This window comes from Aquarana catesbeiana, linkage group LG03, assembly GCF_042186555.1.
Source record: "Aquarana catesbeiana isolate 2022-GZ linkage group LG03, ASM4218655v1, whole genome shotgun sequence".
Taxonomy (NCBI): Eukaryota; Metazoa; Chordata; class Amphibia; order Anura; family Ranidae; genus Aquarana; species Aquarana catesbeiana.
Genome location: NC_133326.1, coordinates 644759475 through 644778357, shown reverse-complemented (window position 1 = coordinate 644778357; position 18883 = coordinate 644759475). Strand labels below are relative to the sequence as shown.

The following is an 18883-nucleotide window of genomic DNA, read 5'->3' as shown; positions in this document are numbered from 1 at the left end:
GGCGCTTGCTTCCGTCCCTGATCTATGGCGAAATAGAGATGGGATTGCGGTTGCTATGCAAAACCTGCTGGAGTGAAGGTGACCTGGAGCGGTTTGTAGCCGAAAGGGAAGCCTTCTGATGGGGATGGAGAATCACGGGGTCTGAACCAGAGGGTCGGGACCCTGGCCTTCTGGCCTGGATTGGGGTGGATCTAGCTCCAGACAGTTATTTGGGAGAGAACGCTTACTCCTGCCTTGCAAGGGGGGGAGGGAGTGGCAAGTACTTCCCGAATGTAATTAGGAGGAGTGATGGGAGCGACGGCAGAGCCTGATGGTAAAGGGCTCTTTCCGGCTTCCTGATCTCCATATCCTTCCTGTCTGTGGTGGGGTCTGCTGTGGTCTGGGCTGGGTGGTCAGGGCTTTTTCGAAAAGCCAGTGGTGAATGTGCCCCTGAAGTGGCAGTTCAGGGGTGCCATATAGTCACGGTGTGAAAGCACTTGATTTTATGGCACCATGGTCACTTCACCACAACACACGTTTTTCGCACCTGCCTCTTGGGCCGGGCCTTTTGGCCAGGACCAGGGGAAATTTTTATGCCTGGCCGGAGGGCTGGCCATTGTATAGCACAATGGCCACTTTCACTCTCCCATCTCACCATCTTCCCCACTCTTTCTTTTACCCCTGTTTGTCACCTTTTTGTCTTTTTTTTGGTTGTCTTTGTATACACGTTTTGTCACTGTGTGGCGAGTAGGGTGTGGGTCCTCGGGCCTACTCTGAAAGTCTTGGGAGGGGGTGGACATAGGCCTTTTGGCTTGGTTCGCCCTCTCCTTTGAGGGGTCTCTCTTCGGGAGAGCCCCACTGTACTTGGGTTGGTCTGCTTCGGCAGTCCTTCCAGTTGTGGGGGTCCGCCTGGTTTCGGCCGGATGGACCCCTTTGTCTGAGTACCTCAGTCCCTGTCTGGAGCCTAACGCCCCGGGGGATCAGGGTAAGGTCCTTCCCTAGTGGAGGACTCTGTACACCCGTTGCACGTTTTTGTGTTTCACTCTCTATGTGTGGGCACTTTTTTTTGGCACCGGGTGGAAGTTTTTGAGGTGTGTTTTGCACGCCACTGGCTTTTCGATAGAGTGATTATTGCTAATTGAAAACTTTTCCCAATACCCCGCCACGATGACTTGAAATACAGTCAGCACTGGCAATTTTTGAGAGTCTCTGAGGAGACTGAGCAATGTGTTTTCAACAGCAGATAAGTGACGGCTTCTTACATGCAGACTGAGATGCGTTAGAGTTGAGAAAGTGAGTCACGGGCCCATTGACACCATAGAGAGCTTTTGTGTCATCACGCAGCCTGGGTAGAACAATCAGTGATTGGCACGCGCCGCTCGTTCTTCACTTGCCTGTAATCCAGAGTGGACTCTACCTCGTTTTTTTGCCTGGGTTTCTTCTGCTGGACCTGGCAACATGAGGCTCAAGGTGAACTGTCTTTATTTGTAACCCAGTCACTGATTAAGAATACTGGAAGCGTGTTGGTCCAGGGTTAAGGAAGCCTTTCGGGCGGTGTCTTTTTGCAAAGCCCTTGTTTCCGGTCAAAGAGCATTGAACTGTAGGTAAAACTAAGGCAGAAACTTTAGGCGTTCTCCACCTGTACCGGACTGGACCCTATCTGCATGGTTGCAGGTTAGATTCTCCCTTTTATCTTCAACCTGTCCTAGAAAATTAAACGGGAGAGGACGATTGGCCAGCCTGGGCAAGCCAAATACTTGTGCTTTCAGGCACCCGGTCCCCTTGGCTGAATGGTCTTTTTCCACCATACATGTCAAGATTCAAGCAGCTTGGACCGCTATGGAGGAGGAGCTTTGAGAGCCCGGATAGCTCAGTCGGTAGAGCATCAGACTTTTAATCTGAGGGTCCAGGGTTCAAGTCCCTGTTCGGGCGGTGCCTTTCACTTACCTATGAGGCCTTTGAGCTGCCAATAGGGCAGTCTTTATGCACATCTGCCGGGAATGCTCACTGGCTCAGAGAGATGAAATGTCCTAACTTCCCCCTTTCTAGGCTCCTGGAATCTGCCAGAAATAAAGGTGGCTGAAGGTGATTGCTTGACCAACTGTTTCCCAACAACCCTTGTCTATGGCAGCTTACCTGGGCTCCAGTTCAGGCATGTTATCTAGCGAAATTTCAACAAAGGCCCCAAATCCTTCCACCTTGGTCTTTTCTCAGCAGCATAGCTGTTCAAACACATACGCTCCCAGTGGCCTTTCAGGACTGCTGTGGGAGAAACGCATCTGACATCTAGGCCCCTGTCCCTTTAGATTCTCCTTAGTTCTTTCAAATGCTAACACTATTCAGTGGGTAAACAATGCCCACTTAGGCATCGTCCCTGTCTCATTAACATGCCAAGTCCCAGAATGCTCAGCGGCCCACTGGATGACACTTATGTGTCTCTCCTCAATGTCAATTTCTCCTCCAAGGAAGGGCAGATGTTGGCAGGCACTGATTTGGTTAGCTTTGCGCAGTGGCAGTATCATAGCCAATGAGGTTCAACTGAGGCGTGATTATTGCTAATTGAAAACTTTTCCCAATACCCCGCCACGATGACTTGAAATACAGTCAGCACTGGCAATTTTTGAGAGTCTCTGAGGAGACTGAGCAATGTGTTTTCAACAGCAGATAAGTGACGGCTTCTTACATGCAGACTGAGATGCGTTAAAGTTGAGAAAGTGAGTCACGGGCCCATTGACACCATAGAGAGCTTTTGTGTCATCACGCAGCCTGGGTAGAACAATCAGTGATTGGCACGCGCCACTCGTTCTTCATTTGCCTGTAATCCAGAGTGGACTCTACCTCGTTTTTTTGCCTGGGTTTCTTCTGCTGGACCTGGCAACATGAGGCTCAAGGTGAACTGTCTTTATTTGTAACCCAGTCACTGATTAAGAATACTGGAAGCGTGTTGGTCCAGGGTTAAGGAAGCCTTTCGGGCGGTGTCTTTTTGCAAGGCCCTTGTTTCCGGTCAAAGAGCATTGAACTGTAGGTAAAACTAAGGCAGAAACTTTAGGCGTTCTCCACCTGTACCGGACTGGACCCTATCTGCATGGTTGCAGGTTAGATTCTCCCTTTTATCTTCAACCTGTCCTAGAAAATTAAACGGGAGAGGACGATTGGCCAGCCTGGGCAAGCCAAATACTTGTGCTTTCAGGCACCCGGTCCCCTTGGCTGAATGGTCTTTTTCCACCATACATGTCAAGATTCAAGCAGCTTGGACCGCTATGGAGAGGCTTTGAGAGCCCGGATAGCTCAGTCGGTAGAGCATCAGACTTTTAATCTGAGGGTCCAGGGTTCAAGTCCCTGTTCGGGCGGTGCCTTTCACTTACCTATGAGGCCTTTGAGCTGCCAATAGGGCAGTCTTTATGCACATCTGCCGGGAATGCTCACTGGCTCAGAGAGATGAAATGTCCTAACTTCCCCCTTTCTAGGCTCCTGGAATCTGCCAGAAATAAAGGTGGCTGAAGGTGATTGCTTGACCAACTGTTTCCCAACAACCCTTGTCTATGGCAGCTTACCTGGGCTCCAGTTCAGGCATGTTATCTAGCGAACTTTCAACAAAGGCCCCAAATCCTTCCACCTTGGTCTTTTCTCAGCAGCATAGCTGTTCAAACACATACGCTCCCAGTGGCCTTTCAGGACTGCTGTGGGAGAAACGCATCTGACATCTAGGGCCCTGTCCCTTTAGATTCTCCTTAGTTCTTTCAAATGCTAACACTATTCAGTGGGTAAACAATGCCCACTTAGGCATCGTCCCTGTCTCATTAACATGCCAAGTCCCAGAATGCTCAGCGGCCCACTGGATGACACTTATGTGTCTCTCCTCAATGTCAATTTCTCCTCCAAGGAAGGGCAGATGTTGGCAAGCACTGATTTGGTTAGCTTTGCGCAGTGGCAGTATCATAGCCAATGAGGTTCAACTGAGGTGTGATTATTGCTAATTGAAAACTTTTCCCAATACCCCGCCACGATGACTTGAAATACAGTCAGCACTGGCAATTTTTGAGAGTCTCTGAGGAGACTGAGCAATGTGTTTTCAACAGCAGATAAGTGACGGCTTCTTACATGCAGACTGAGATGCGTTAGAGTTGAGAAAGTGAGTCACGGGCCCATTGACACCATAGAGAGCTTTTGTGTCATCACGCAGCCTGGGTAGAACAATCAGTGATTGGCACGCGCCGCTCGTTCTTCACTTGCCTGTAATCCAGAGTGGACTCTACCTCGTTTTTTTGCCTGGGTTTCTTCTGCTGGACCTGGCAACATGAGGCTCAAGGTGAACTGTCTTTATTTGTAACCCAGTCACTGATTAAGAATACTGGAAGCGTGTTGGTCCAGGGTTAAGGAAGCCTTTCGGGCGGTGTCTTTTTGCAAGGCCCTTGTTTCCGGTCAAAGAGCATTGAACTGTAGGTAAAACTAAGGCAGAAACTTTAGGCGTTCTCCACCTGTACCGGACTGGACCCTATCTGCATGGTTGCAGGTTAGATTCTCCCTTTTATCTTCAACCTGTCCTAGAAAATTAAACGGGAGAGGACGATTGGCCAGCCTGGGCAAGCCAAATACTTGTGCTTTCAGGCACCCGGTCCCCTTGGCTGAATGGTCTTTTTCCACCATACATGTCAAGATTCAAGCAGCTTGGACCACTATGGAGGAGGAGCTTTGAGAGCCCGGATAGCTCAGTCGGTAGAGCATCAGACTTTTAATCTGAGGGTCCAGGGTTCAAGTCCCTGTTCGGGCGGTGCCTTTCACTTACCTATGAGGCCTTTGAGCTGCCAATAGGGCAGTCTTTATGCACATCTGCCGGGAATGCTCACTGGCTCAGAGAGATGAAATGTCCTAACTTCCCCCTTTCTAGGCTCCTGGAATCTGCCAGAAATAAAGGTGGCTGAAGGTGATTGCTTGACCAACTGTTTCCCAACAACCCTTGTCTATGGCAGCTTACCTGGGCTCCAGTTCAGGCATGTTATCTAGCGAACTTTCAACAAAGGCCCCAAATCCTTCCACCTTGGTCTTTTCTCAGCAGCATAGCTGTTCAAACACATACGCTCCCAGTGGCCTTTCAGGACTGCTGTGGGAGAAACGCATCTGACATCTAGGGCCCTGTCCCTTTAGATTCTCCTTAGTTCTTTCAAATGCTAACACTATTCAGTGGGTAAACAATGCCCACTTAGGCATCGTCCCTGTCTCATTAACATGCCAAGTCCCAGAATGCTCAGCGGCCCACTGGATGACACTTATGTGTCTCTCCTCAATGTCAATTTCTCCTCCAAGGAAGGGCAGATGTTGGCAGGCACTGATTTGGTTAGCTTTGCGCAGTGGCAGTATCATAGCCAATGAGGTTCAACTGAGGCGTGATTATTGCTAATTGAAAACTTTTCCCAATACCCCGCCACGATGACTTGAAATACAGTCAGCACTGGCAATTTTTGAGAGTCTCTGAGGAGACTGAGCAATGTGTTTTCAACAGCAGATAAGTGACGGCTTCTTACATGCAGACTGAGATGCGTTAGAGTTGAGAAAGTGAGTCACGGGCCCATTGACACCATAGAGAGCTTTTGTGTCATCACGCAGCCTGGGTAGAACAATCAGTGATTGGCACGCGCCGCTCGTTCTTCACTTGCCTGTAATCCAGAGTGGACTCTACCTCGTTTTTTTGCCTGGGTTTCTTCTGCTGGACCTGGCAACATGAGGCTCAAGGTGAACTGTCTTTATTTGTAACCCAGTCACTGATTAAGAATACTGGAAGCGTGTTGGTCCAGGGTTAAGGAAGCCTTTCGGGCGGTGTCTTTTTGCAAAGCCCTTGTTTCCGGTCAAAGAGCATTGAACTGTAGGTAAAACTAAGGCAGAAACTTTAGGCGTTCTCCACCTGTACCGGACTGGACCCTATCTGCATGGTTGCAGGTTAGATTCTCCCTTTTATCTTCAACCTGTCCTAGAAAATTAAACGGGAGAGGACGATTGGCCAGCCTGGGCAAGCCAAATACTTGTGCTTTCAGGCACCCGGTCCCCTTGGCTGAATGGTCTTTTTCCACCATACATGTCAAGATTCAAGCAGCTTGGACCGCTATGGAGGAGGAGCTTTGAGAGCCCGGATAGCTCAGTCGGTAGAGCATCAGACTTTTAATCTGAGGGTCCAGGGTTCAAGTCCCTGTTCGGGCGGTGCCTTTCACTTACCTATGAGGCCTTTGAGCTGCCAATAGGGCAGTCTTTATGCACATCTGCCGGGAATGCTCACTGGCTCAGAGAGATGAAATGTCCTAACTTCCCCCTTTCTAGGCTCCTGGAATCTGCCAGAAATAAAGGTGGCTGAAGGTGATTGCTTGACCAACTGTTTCCCAACAACCCTTGTCTATGGCAGCTTACCTGGGGTCCAGTTCAGGCATGTTATCTAGCGAACTTTCAACAAAGGCCCCAAATCCTTCCACCTTGGTCTTTTCTCAGCAGCATAGCTGTTCAAACACATACGCTCCCAGTGGCCTTTCAGGACTGCTGTGGGAGAAACGCATCTGACATCTAGGCCCCTGTCCCTTTAGATTCTCCTTAGTTCTTTCAAATGCTAACACTATTCAGTGGGTAAACAATGCCCACTTAGGCATCGTCCCTGTCTCATTAACATGCCAAGTCCCAGAATGCTCAGCGGCCCACTGGATGACACTTATGTGTCTCTCCTCAATGTCAATTTCTCCTCCAAGGAAGGGCAGATGTTGGCAGGCACTGATTTGGTTAGCTTTGCGCAGTGGCAGTATCATAGCCAATGAGGTTCAACTGAGGCGTGATTATTGCTAATTGAAAACTTTTCCCAATACCCCGCCACGATGACTTGAAATACAGTCAGCACTGGCAATTTTTGAGAGTCTCTGAGGAGACTGAGCAATGTGTTTTCAACAGCAGATAAGTGACGGCTTCTTACATGCAGACTGAGATGCGTTAGAGTTGAGAAAGTGAGTCACGGGCCCATTGACACCATAGAGAGCTTTTGTGTCATCACGCAGCCTGGGTAGAACAATCAGTGATTGGCACGCGCCGCTCGTTCTTCATTTGCCTGTAATCCAGAGTGGACTCTACTTCGTTTTTTTGCCTGGGTTTCTTCTGCTGGACCTGGCAACATGAGGCTCAAGGTGAACTGTCTTTATTTGTAACCCAGTCACTGATTAAGAATACTGGAAGCGTGTTGGTCCAGGGTTAAGGAAGCCTTTCGGGCGGTGTCTTTTTGCAAGGCCCTTGTTTCCGGTCAAAGAGCATTGAACTGTAGGTAAAACTAAGGCAGAAACTTTAGGCGTTCTCCACCTGTACCGGACTGGACCCTATCTGCATGGTTGCAGGTTAGATTCTCCCTTTTATCTTCAACCTGTCCTAGAAAATTAAACGGGAGAGGACGATTGGCCAGCCTGGGCAAGCCAAATACTTGTGCTTTCAGGCACCCGGTCCCCTTGGCTGAATGGTCTTTTTCCACCATACATGTCAAGATTCAAGCAGCTTGGACCGCTATGGAGAGGCTTTGAGAGCCCGGATAGCTCAGTCGGTAGAGCATCAGACTTTTAATCTGAGGGTCCAGGGTTCAAGTCCCTGTTCGGGCGGTGCCTTTCACTTACCTATGAGGCCTTTGAGCTGCCAATAGGGCAGTCTTTATGCACATCTGCCGGGAATGCTCACTGGCTCAGAGAGATGAAATGTCCTAACTTCCCCCTTTCTAGGCTCCTGGAATCTGCCAGAAATAAAGGTGGCTGAAGGTGATTGCTTGACCAACTGTTTCCCAACAACCCTTGTCTATGGCAGCTTACCTGGGCTCCAGTTCAGGCATGTTATCTAGCGAACTTTCAACAAAGGCCCCAAATCCTTCCACCTTGGTCTTTTCTCAGCAGCATAGCTGTTCAAACACATACGCTCCCAGTGGCCTTTCAGGACTGCTGTGGGAGAAACGCATCTGACATCTAGGGCCCTGTCCCTTTAGATTCTCCTTAGTTCTTTCAAATGCTAACACTATTCAGTTGGTAAACAATGCCCACTTAGGCATCGTCCCTGTCTCATTAACATGCCAAGTCCCAGAATGCTCAGCGGCCCACTGGATGACACTTATGTGTCTCTCCTCAATGTCAATTTCTCCTCCAAGGAAGGGCAGATGTTGGCAAGCACTGATTTGGTTAGCTTTGCGCAGTGGCAGTATCATAGCCAATGAGGTTCAACTGAGGTGTGATTATTGCTAATTGAAAACTTTTCCCAATACCCCGCCACGATGACTTGAAATACAGTCAGCACTGGCAATTTTTGAGAGTCTCTGAGGAGACTGAGCAATGTGTTTTCAACAGCAGATAAGTGACGGCTTCTTACATGCAGACTGAGATGCGTTAGAGTTGAGAAAGTGAGTCACGGGCCCATTGACACCATAGAGAGCTTTTGTGTCATCACGCAGCCTGGGTAGAACAATCAGTGATTGGCACGCGCCGCTCGTTCTTCACTTGCCTGTAATCCAGAGTGGACTCTACCTCGTTTTTTTGCCTGGGTTTCTTCTGCTGGACCTGGCAACATGAGGCTCAAGGTGAACTGTCTTTATTTGTAACCCAGTCACTGATTAAGAATACTGGAAGCGTGTTGGTCCAGGGTTAAGGAAGCCTTTCGGGCGGTGTCTTTTTGCAAGGCCCTTGTTTCCGGTCAAAGAGCATTGAACTGTAGGTAAAACTAAGGCAGAAACTTTAGGCGTTCTCCACCTGTACCGGACTGGACCCTATCTGCATGGTTGCAGGTTAGATTCTCCCTTTTATCTTCAACCTGTCCTAGAAAATTAAATGGGAGAGGACGATTGGCCAGCCTGGGCAAGCCAAATACTTGTGCTTTCAGGCACCCGGTCCCCTTGGCTGAATGGTCTTTTTCCACCATACATGTCAAGATTCAAGCAGCTTGGACCGCTATGGAGAGGCTTTGAGAGCCCGGATAGCTCAGTCGGTAGAGCATCAGACTTTTAATCTGAGGGTCCAGGGTTCAAGTCCCTGTTCGGGCGGTGCCTTTCACTTACCTATGAGGCCTTTGAGCTGCCAATAGGGCAGTCTTTATGCACATCTGCCGGGAATGCTCACTGGCTCAGAGAGATGAAATGTCCTAACTTCCCCCTTTCTAGGCTCCTGGAATCTGCCAGAAATAAAGGTGGCTGAAGGTGATTGCTTGACCAACTGTTTCCCAACAACCCTTGTCTATGGCAGCTTACCTGGGCTCCAGTTCAGGCATGTTATCTAGCGAACTTTCAACAAAGGCCCCAAATCCTTCCACCTTGGTCTTTTCTCAGCAGCATAGCTGTTCAAACACATACGCTCCCAGTGGCCTTTCAGGACTGCTGTGGGAGAAACGCATCTGACATCTAGGGCCCTGTCCCTTTAGATTCTCCTTAGTTCTTTCAAATGCTAACACTATTCAGTGGGTAAACAATGCCCACTTAGGCATCGTCCCTGTCTCATTAACATGCCAAGTCCCAGAATGCTCAGCGGCCCACTGGATGACACTTATGTGTCTCTCCTCAATGTCAATTTCTCCTCCAAGGAAGGGCAGATGTTGGCAAGCACTGATTTGGTTAGCTTTGCGCAGTGGCAGTATCATAGCCAATGAGATTCAACTGAAGTGTGATTATTGCTAATTGAAAACTTTTCCCAATACCCCGCCACGATGACTTGAAATACAGTCAGCACTGGCAATTTTTGAGAGTCTCTGAGGAGACTGAGCAATGTGTTTTCAACAGCAGATAAGTGACGGCTTCTTACATGCAGACTGAGATGCGTTAGAGTTGAGAAAGTGAGTCACGGGCCCATTGACACCATAGAGAGCTTTTGTGTCATCACGCAGCCTGGGTAGAACAATCAGTGATTGGCACGCGCCGCTCGTTCTTCACTTGCCTGTAATCCAGAGTGGACTCTACCTCGTTTTTTTGCCTGGGTTTCTTCTGCTGGACCTGGCAACATGAGGCTCAAGGTGAACTGTCTTTATTTGTAACCCAGTCACTGATTAAGAATACTGGAAGCGTGTTGGTCCAGGGTTAAGGAAGCCTTTCGGGCGGTGTCTTTTTGCAAGGCCCTTGTTTCCGGTCAAAGAGCATTGAACTGTAGGTAAAACTAAGGCAGAAACTTTAGGCGTTCTCCACCTGTACCGGACTGGACCCTATCTGCATGGTTGCAGGTTAGATTCTCCCTTTTATCTTCAACCTGTCCTAGAAAATTAAACGGGAGAGGACGATTGGCCAGCCTGGGCAAGCCAAATACTTGTGCTTTCAGGCACCCGGTCCCCTTGGCTGAATGGTCTTTTTCCACCATACATGTCAAGATTCAAGCAGCTTGGACCGCTATGGAGGAGGAGCTTCGAGAGCCCGGATAGCTCAGTCGGTAGAGCATCAGACTTTTAATCTGAGGGTCCAGGGTTCAAGTCCCTGTTCGGGCGGTGCCTTTCACTTACCTATGAGGCCTTTGAGCTGCCAATAGGGCAGTCTTTATGCACATCTGCCGGGAATGCTCACTGGCTCAGAGAGATGAAATGCCCTAACTTCCCCCTTTCTAGGCTCCTGGAATCTGCCAGAAATAAAGGTGGCTGAAGGTGATTGCTTGACCAACTGTTTCCCAACAACCCTTGTCTATGGCAGCTTACCTGGGCTCCAGTTCAGGCATGTTATCTAGCGAACTTTCAACAAAGGCCCCAAATCCTTCCACCTTGGTCTTTTCTCAGCAGCATAGCTGTTCAAACACATACGCTCCCAGTGGCCTTTCAGGACTGCTGTGGGAGAAACGCATCTGACATCTAGGGCCCTGTCCCTTTAGATTCTCCTTAGTTCTTTCAAATGCTAACACTATTCAGTGGGTAAACAATGCCCACTTAGGCATCGTCCCTGTCTCATTAACATGCCAAGTCCCAGAATGCTCAGCGGCCCACTGGATGACACTTATGTGTCTCTCCTCAATGTCAATTTCTCCTCCAAGGAAGGGCAGATGTTGGCAGGCACTGATTTGGTTAGCTTTGCGCAGTGGCAGTATCATAGCCAATGAGGTTCAACTGAGGCGTGATTATTGTTAATTGCTTCTCGGCCCTTTGGCTAAGATCAAATCTAGTATCTGTTCTTATCAGTTTCCAGGAGGTGGCGCTTGCTTCTGTCCCTGATCTATGGCGAGATAGAGATGGGATTGCGGTTGCTATGCAAAACCTGCTGGAGTGAAGGTAACCCGGAGCGGTTTGTAGCCGAAAGGGAAGCCTTCTGATGGGGACGGAGAACCATTCGGTCTTGGCGGAGGGTCGGGATCCTGGCCTTCTGGCCTGGATTGGGGCAGCTCTAGCTCTGGACAGTTATTTGGGAGAGAACGCTGGCTCCCCTTGCTCCCACCGGGGGAGCGGCCAGTATTTCCCAAATGTAATTAGGTAGGAGGGACGGAACGACGGTGAAGCCTGATGGCAAGGGCTCTCTCCAAGCTTCCAGAACTCCATACCTTTCTGCCTGGGGTGGGGGCTGCTGTGGTCTGGGCTGTGGGTCAGGGCTTTTTCGAAAAGCCAGTGGTGAATGTGCCCCTGAAGTGGCAGTTCAGGGGTGCCGTATAGTCACGGTGTGAAAGCACTTGATTTTATGGCACCATGGTCACTTCACCACAACACACGTTTTTCGCACCTGCCTCTTGGGCCGGGCCTTTTGGCCAGGACCAGGGGAAATTTTTATGCCTGGCCGGAGGGCCGGCCATTGGATAGCACAATGGCCACTTTCACTCTCCCATCTCACTATCTTCCCCACTCTTTCTTTTACCCCTGTTTGTCACCTTTTTGTCTTTTTTTGGTTGTCTTTGTATACACGTTTTGTCACTGTGTGGCGAGTAGGGTGTGGGTCCTCGGGCCTACTCTGAAAGTCTTGGGAGGGGGTGGACATAGGCCTTTTGGCTTGGTTCGCCCTCTCCTTTGAGGGGTCTCTCTTCGGGAGAGCCCCACTGTACTTGGGTTGGTCTGCTTCGGCAGTCCTTCCAGTTGTGGGGGTCCGCCTGGTTTCGGCCAGATGGACCCTTTGTCTGAGTACCTCAGTCCCTGTCCGGAGCCTAACGCCCCGGGGGATCAGGGTAAGGTCCTTCCCTAGTGGAGGACTCTGTACACCCGTTGCACGTTTTTGTGTTTCACTCTCTATGTGTGGGCACTTTTTTTTGGCACCGGGTGGAAGTTTTTGAGGTGTGTTTTGCACGCCACTGGCTTTTCGATAGAGTGATTATTGCTAATTGAAAACTTTTCCCAATACCCCGCCACGATGACTTGAAATACAGTCAGCACTGGCAATTTTTGAGAGTCTCTGAGGAGACTGAGCAATGTGTTTTCAACAGCAGATAAGTGACGGCTTCTTACATGCAGACTGAGATGCGTTAGAGTTGAGAAAGTGAGTCACGGGCCCATTGACACCATAGAGAGCTTTTGTGTCATCACGCAGCCTGGGTAGAACAATCAGTGATTGGCACGCGCCGCTCGTTCTTCACTTGCCTGTAATCCAGAGTGGACTCTACCTCGTTTTTTTGCCTGGGTTTCTTCTGCTGGACCTGGCAACATGAGGCTCAAGGTGAACTGTCTTTATTTGTAACCCAGTCACTGATTAAGAATACTGGAAGCGTGTTGGTCCAGGGTTAAGGAAGCCTTTCGGGCGGTGTCTTTTTGCAAGGCCCTTGTTTCCGGTCAAAGAGCATTGAACTGTAGGTAAAACTAAGGCAGAAACTTTAGGCGTTCTCCACCTGTACCGGACTGGACCCTATCTGCATGGTTGCAGGTTAGATTCTCCCTTTTATCTTCAACCTGTCCTAGAAAATTAAACGGGAGAGGACGATTGGCCAGCCTGGGCAAGCCAAATACTTGTGCTTTCAGGCACCCGGTCCCCTTGGCTGAATGGTCTTTTTCCACCATACATGTCAAGATTCAAGCAGCTTGGACCGCTATGGAGGAGGAGCTTTGAGAGCCCGGATAGCTCAGTCGGTAGAGCATCAGACTTTTAATCTGAGGGTCCAGGGTTCAAGTCCCTGTTCGGGCGGTGCCTTTCACTTACCTATGAGGCCTTTGAGCTGCCAATAGGGCAGTCTTTATGCACATCTGCCGGGAATGCTCACTGGCTCAGAGAGATGAAATGCCCTAACTTCCCCCTTTCTAGGCTCCTGGAATCTGCCAGAAATAAAGGTGGCTGAAGGTGATTGCTTGACCAACTGTTTCCCAACAACCCTTGTCTATGGCAGCTTACCTGGGCTCCAGTTCAGGCATGTTATCTAGCGAACTTTCAACAAAGGCCCCAAATCCTTCCACCTTGGTCTTTTCTCAGCAGCATAGCTGTTCAAACACATACGCTCCCAGTGGCCTTTCAGGACTGCTGTGGGAGAAACGCATCTGACATCTAGGGCCCTGTCCCTTTAGATTCTCCTTAGTTCTTTCAAATGCTAACACTATTCAGTGGGTAAACAATGCCCACTTAGGCATCGTCCCTGTCTCATTAACATGCCAAGTCCCAGAATGCTCAGCGGCCCACTGGATGACACTTATGTGTCTCTCCTCAATGTCAATTTCTCCTCCAAGGAAGGGCAGATGTTGGCAGGCACTGATTTGGTTAGCTTTGCGCAGTGGCAGTATCATAGCCAATGAGGTTCAACTGAGGCGTGATTATTGTTAATTGCTTCTCGGCCTTTTGGCGAAGATCAAGTGTAGTATCTGTTCTTATCAGTTTCCAGGAGGTGGCGCTTGCTTCTGTCCCTGATCTATGGCGAGATAGAGATGGGATTGCGGTTGCTATGCAAAACCTGCTGGAGTGAAGGTAACCCGGAGCGGTTTGTAGCCGAAAGGGAAGCCTTCTGATGGGGACGGAGAACCATTCGGTCTTGGCGGAGGGTCGGGATCCTGGCCTTCTGGCCTGGATTGGGGCAGCTCTAGCTCTGGACAGTTATTTGGGAGAGAACGCTGGCTCCCCTTGCTCCCACCGGGGGAGCGGCCAGTATTTCCCAAATGTAATTAGGTAGGAGGGACGGAACGACGGTGAAGCCTGATGGCAAGGGCTCTCTCCAAGCTTCCAGAACTCCATACCTTTCTGCCTGGGGTGGGGGCTGCTGTGGTCTGGGCTGTGGGTCAGGGCTTTTTCGAAAAGCCAGTGGTGAATGTGCCCCTGAAGTGGCAGTTCAGGGGTGCCGTATAGTCACGGTGTGAAAGCACTTGATTTTATGGCACCATGGTCACTTCACCACAACACATGTTTTTCGCACCTGCCTCTTGGGCCGGGCCTTTTGGCCAGGACCAGGGGAAATTTTTATGCCTGGCCGGAGGGCCGGCCATTGTATAGCACAATGGCCACTTTCACTCTCCCATCTCACTATCTTCCCCACTCTTTCTTTTACCCCTGTTTGTCACCTTTTTGTCTTTTTTTGGTTGTCTTTGTATACACGTTTTGTCACTGTGTGGCGAGTAGGGTGTGGGTCCTCGGGCCTACTCTGAAAGTCTTGGGAGGGGGTGGACATAGGCCTTTTGGCTTGGTTCGCCCTCTCCTTTGAGGGGTCTCCCTTCGGGGGAGCCCCACTGTACTTGGGTCGGTCTGCTTCGGCAGACCTTCCAGTTGTGGGGGTCCACCTGGTTTCGGCCAGATGGACCCTTTGTCTGAGTACCTCAGTCCCTGTCTGGAGCCTAACGCCCCGGGGGATCAGGGTAAGGTCCTTCCCTAGTGGAGGACTCTGTACACCCGTTGCACTTTTTTGTGTTTCACTCTCTATGTGTGGGCACTTTTTTTTGGCACCGGGTGGAAGTTTTTGAGGTGTGTTTTGCACGCCACTGGCTTTTCGATAGAGAGTGATTATTGTTAATTGCTTCTCGGCCTTTTGGCTAAGATCAAGTGCAGTTTTCTGTGTGTGACTTAGTCAAGAGGTGTCTGGGGTACCCGGAGGTCGGCCTTGGGGGGAGCGTCCCTTTTCGGAGGGCCCCCCCTTGCTGCTATTGGCCCGAGGCCTAGTCCCCAGACAACGAGGAGCGATCGCCCTTCTTAAGGCGGTTCGGTGTCAGCGGTTGGGGCCCCTTCGGGGGTACCCCTTTGTCGGAGGAAGAGGCGAGGTACCATCCGGTACGAAAGATGGCGGTCCGTGGGATGCGGGATTCTATTCGGTTTCTGGTGAAGCCTGAATTCAAAGGAGAAATTGATCTGAGGACTATCGTGGTTGACGTGCTGATGGATTTCCTGAAACTCAGGGTAAGGGATATTGTTTGTTTGCAGGATTTTCCGCAACAAAGATTGTATGACATTACCTTTCTTTCTGTCGAGATATGCTGGGAGGTTTATGAGAAGATGAGGAGTGCTGAGAATGAATTGTTGAAGAAAATGGACATTATACCGCTTTTCATGCAGGAAGAAAAGGCTATAGTAGTCCATATGTACAATCCCTTTTCGGATGTAAACTTGGTTAGGGCTTTCCTGAGGAATTACTGTGAGGAATTAAGAGGTGGGGATAAGGTGCTGAACAAGTTTGGAATCTGGTCTGGGAAGTATAGGTTCTATGGGAAATTCCGGACTGATCTTGGTTGTGTTGGTGGGGTGAAGAGGCCTCCAGCGGTCTTCAATATTGGGGGTGAGAGAGGGTTCCTTTTTTACCCTGGTCAACCGGTGTATTGCAGGAAGTGCTGTGTCTACGGGCACGCGAGTGGGGACTGTGAGCGCAGGATTAAATGTAGGTTTTGTGGGAATGAGGATCACCCGTCTAAGGAATGTAAACAAACCCGGATGTGCGATATCTGCAAAAGATCAGGTCACCTAGCAAGACAATGCGATGAATATTTCTCCGCAAAAAGGGAATCAGAATTCCATGATGTCTTGAGAAAGACCCAGGCTAGGCGTATGCAGCAGAGGCAGAAAGCTGAGGCTCGGAGGGAAGGTGGCAGTGCTAGGTCTGCTGATGCGGAGCGGCCTGCTACATCCTCGGAGCACCAGACCAATGACGCTGCACCTACGGTGCAGGAAGAGGCTGTGAGCAGTGAGGTCGGCTCTGGTCCCACTACTGGTGGTACGGTGGTGGGAGTTAGTGCAGATCCTGGGAGCCTTGGTACTGCGGTAGGGGAAGGCGGGTCAGTTCCGGGTCCCCAGGAGATGGCAGAAGAAGGAGTGATACAGAGACCCCCGGCGAGGCAAGAGGAGGTTTGCCCAGAGGAAGAGCAGAGGAGTGTGGCATTTACAAGTCCAGGACGTTTATCTGAGCTGATGAGTGGTCTATCATCTAGCGCAGAGGAAGATGATGAGGATGATGAGGATGAGAATGATGAGATGGACAGCGATGAGAGTCTGGAATGCGGACAGCAATTGGTGATCTCGATGGATGAGACTTCTCAGTCCTCCACCAAAAGAGAGCGGGAGGAGGGGACTGGGGAGGGGGTGGAAGGTGTACCCTTACCTGATGATGGAGGCTCTGGAGCAGAGTCTGCCAGTTCTCCCTTTGGGAAGAAAAGACTAACTTACGCGAATGTTGCTGGCAATGGGATGGAGGAGGCTATGCATCATTTTTAAGTTATTCGTTATGGCTGTACAAACCTTTTTGATTTTTTTCATGATGGCTTTGTCTGTGTGTTCTGTAAATGTGAGAAGTGTTTGTTCAGGGTGGAGGAGGGCGGCTGTCTTTGAACATCTGGAAGGGGTGAAGGCTGACGTAATTTGTGTTCAGGAGTGCGGCAATGAGAGGATTCTGTGTGATGAGTGGAAGCTTGGTGCATCTATGTGGTCCCCTATGTGTGTGTCTAGGAATGAAGGTGTTGGGATTCTTGTGAAAAACCCGTATGTTCAGTTTGTGTCACATGAGGTGGTGGTGCCGGGGAGGTTACAAGTGGCTATTTTGGAGGTGGCGGGGTGTAAGGTTAGAATAATTAATGTGTATGCACCTGCTGAGAAAAAGGAGCGTGTGAGATTCCTTGAAGTACTTAAGGTGTGGCTGCCTGGGAGAATCCCGACCATTTTGGCTGGAGACTTCAACTGCGTGAGGAGGAGTGAGGATAGACAAAGTGTTTGTGCGGATAGTGGTGTTGACATAACATCTAGGGCGCTAAATGAAATAATCAGTGATTTCCACCTTCAAGATACTGCCTGTGTTGTGCAGGGGAATGATATTTCTTTTACCTTTTTTTCCGACAAGGGGTCTGTGCGATCCAGGATCGACTTTATTTTTGTATCCCCAGCTTTGAAGATAAATGGGTATCAGACTGGCCTAGTGCCTTTTTCGGATCATGCCATGCTTACCGGCTCCTTCTTTCTTGATGGTGCCAGTGTGTGTGGGAGGGGAGCATGGAAATTGAACTGTTCAAGTTTAAAGGAAGAAGGTGTAGTGTCTAAGTTTAAAGACTTTTATGAATGGGTTAAATTCAAAAAGCGTGATTTTGAGGATGTCTTGGTGTGGTGGGATTGGGCAAAGGTCAGGATAAGTGGCTTCTTTAAGAAATTGGGTGTGGAGGCGGCCAGGAGAAAGCGTGAAGATGCGAGGAGGTTGGTGGACAAGATGCATTTCCTATTTAAGTGTAAGAGGCTGGGGGTGGAGGTGGAGGAAGAATTGAGGGAAGTACGTGAGGCCAGGAGTGCTATGCTTAGGGATCGAGGGAGAAGCATTATCTTTAGATCTAAGGTGCAAGAGATGGAGGAGGATGAGCAGTGTTCTGCTTATTTCTTTAAGAAGTCGTTTGGGTCGAAGAAGATGTTCCTGTCGGTGTTGGATAAAGAGGAGGAGGTGAGAGGTGATAGAATGGTGGAATCCATTAGGTCCTTCTACGCCAAATTATACGGTGGTGGTGGGGGTGTGACGGAAGAAGAAATGCAGGAGTACTGTGAGGTGGTGAAAGGGAATTTGAAGACAGAAGACGTGGAGTTGCTTCTAGACCCGGTGGAGGAAGAAGAGGTGAAGAACGTGGTGATGAAGATGAAAAAGAACAAGACCCCTGGTGGGGATGGCTTACCTGTGGATTTCTACGCTGAGTTCTGGCCAATCTTGAAAGACGAGCTGTGTGAGGTAATTAGGACCTGTATGGAAGAAAAGAGAATTTCAGCCTCGATGAAGAAGGGAATTATTACCTTACTTTATAAGAAGAAAGGAGATCAGCGGGATATCAGGAATTGGCGGCCTATTTCACTGCTCAACAGTGATTACAAGATTTTTGCCAAAGTACTTGCTGACAGGATGAGAAGGGTAGTGGGTAGTGTCATTGGAGAATGGCAGGTGTGTGCCGTTCCCGGTCGGAGGATTTCCGATAACTTAATCCTCCTGCGGGATCTGGTGTTCTACGCCCAATGCAACAACATGCCTTTGGCTGTGGCTAGCATTGATCTCGAGAAGGCTTATGACCGGGTGGCTCACAAGTTCCTCTTCACAGTGTTGAGGCAGATGGGGGTCCCTGATGATTTTGTTAATGTGGTAGAATGTTTGTATCAGGGAATTAGTAGTCAGGTTCTTGTAAATGGGGAGCTGTCTGAAGAGGTGGAGGTGAGGTCCGGGGTGAGGCAGGGGTGTCCTTTGTCACCCGTCGCTTTTATTTGCGTGATGGAGCCCCTGTTAAGACATGTATGGAGGGACAAATGTTTTAAGGGAATGTTTGTACCAGGGTGTGGGAATGAACCGGTCAAGATGCTTGGCTACATGGATGATATCAACTTTCTGTGTAACTCTGCAAGGGATGTGTCAAGAGCAGAGTTGCAGCTTGGTATTTTTGGTGTGGTGTCCGGGTTGTGTGTTAACTGGGGCAAAAGTAGTGTTTGTGTGTTAAGTGGCACGTGCGATGTATCCCAAAGTAAACTTAAGAGTGTGCAGGAGGTGGATGTGCTGGGAGTGCATTTTGAGAGGAACCTGGTAAACCAAGTAAATACAGTGAAGGGGATGGAGAAAGTTGGTAAAAAGTTAAGTCTGTG

General features: G+C 49.6%; 14 non-coding genes and 4 pseudogenes across 14 annotated transcripts; all 18 read left to right on the top strand.

The window, feature by feature from the left end:
- Positions 1-1075: 1075 nt before the first annotated feature.
- Positions 1076-1197, top strand: LOC141135582 (U4 spliceosomal RNA; annotated as a pseudogene).
- Positions 1198-1838: 641 nt separating this feature from the next.
- TRNAK-UUU (transfer RNA lysine (anticodon UUU)) lies at positions 1839-1911 on the top strand. Its single transcript has one exon. It is a non-coding gene; the product is annotated as a tRNA-Lys (tRNA).
- A 566-nt stretch (positions 1912-2477) lies between these two features.
- On the top strand, positions 2478-2618 carry LOC141135063 (U4 spliceosomal RNA). The gene has a single exon (XR_012243364.1). It is a non-coding gene; the product is annotated as a U4 spliceosomal RNA (small nuclear RNA).
- Positions 2619-3256: 638 nt separating this feature from the next.
- TRNAK-UUU (transfer RNA lysine (anticodon UUU)) lies at positions 3257-3329 on the top strand. Its single transcript has one exon. It is a non-coding gene; the product is annotated as a tRNA-Lys (tRNA).
- Positions 3330-3895: 566 nt separating this feature from the next.
- Positions 3896-4036, top strand: LOC141135247 (U4 spliceosomal RNA). The gene has a single exon (XR_012243528.1). It is a non-coding gene; the product is annotated as a U4 spliceosomal RNA (small nuclear RNA).
- A 641-nt stretch (positions 4037-4677) lies between these two features.
- TRNAK-UUU (transfer RNA lysine (anticodon UUU)) lies at positions 4678-4750 on the top strand. Its single transcript has one exon. It is a non-coding gene; the product is annotated as a tRNA-Lys (tRNA).
- A 566-nt stretch (positions 4751-5316) lies between these two features.
- On the top strand, positions 5317-5457 carry LOC141135062 (U4 spliceosomal RNA). The gene has a single exon (XR_012243363.1). It is a non-coding gene; the product is annotated as a U4 spliceosomal RNA (small nuclear RNA).
- A 641-nt stretch (positions 5458-6098) lies between these two features.
- On the top strand, positions 6099-6171 carry TRNAK-UUU (transfer RNA lysine (anticodon UUU)). The gene has a single exon. It is a non-coding gene; the product is annotated as a tRNA-Lys (tRNA).
- A 566-nt stretch (positions 6172-6737) lies between these two features.
- LOC141135061 (U4 spliceosomal RNA) lies at positions 6738-6878 on the top strand. Its single transcript, XR_012243362.1, has one exon. It is a non-coding gene; the product is annotated as a U4 spliceosomal RNA (small nuclear RNA).
- Positions 6879-7516: 638 nt separating this feature from the next.
- On the top strand, positions 7517-7589 carry TRNAK-UUU (transfer RNA lysine (anticodon UUU)). Its single transcript has one exon. It is a non-coding gene; the product is annotated as a tRNA-Lys (tRNA).
- A 566-nt stretch (positions 7590-8155) lies between these two features.
- On the top strand, positions 8156-8296 carry LOC141135246 (U4 spliceosomal RNA). Its single transcript, XR_012243527.1, has one exon. It is a non-coding gene; the product is annotated as a U4 spliceosomal RNA (small nuclear RNA).
- Positions 8297-8934: 638 nt separating this feature from the next.
- TRNAK-UUU (transfer RNA lysine (anticodon UUU)) lies at positions 8935-9007 on the top strand. The gene has a single exon. It is a non-coding gene; the product is annotated as a tRNA-Lys (tRNA).
- Positions 9008-9573: 566 nt separating this feature from the next.
- LOC141135279 (U4 spliceosomal RNA) lies at positions 9574-9714 on the top strand. The gene has a single exon (XR_012243560.1). It is a non-coding gene; the product is annotated as a U4 spliceosomal RNA (small nuclear RNA).
- Positions 9715-10355: 641 nt separating this feature from the next.
- Positions 10356-10428, top strand: TRNAK-UUU (transfer RNA lysine (anticodon UUU)). The gene has a single exon. It is a non-coding gene; the product is annotated as a tRNA-Lys (tRNA).
- Positions 10429-10994: 566 nt separating this feature from the next.
- Positions 10995-11059, top strand: LOC141135506 (U4 spliceosomal RNA; annotated as a pseudogene).
- Positions 11060-12185: 1126 nt separating this feature from the next.
- Positions 12186-12307, top strand: LOC141135581 (U4 spliceosomal RNA; annotated as a pseudogene).
- A 641-nt stretch (positions 12308-12948) lies between these two features.
- Positions 12949-13021, top strand: TRNAK-UUU (transfer RNA lysine (anticodon UUU)). The gene has a single exon. It is a non-coding gene; the product is annotated as a tRNA-Lys (tRNA).
- Positions 13022-13587: 566 nt separating this feature from the next.
- On the top strand, positions 13588-13652 carry LOC141135509 (U4 spliceosomal RNA; annotated as a pseudogene).
- Positions 13653-18883: the final 5231 nt, after the last annotated feature.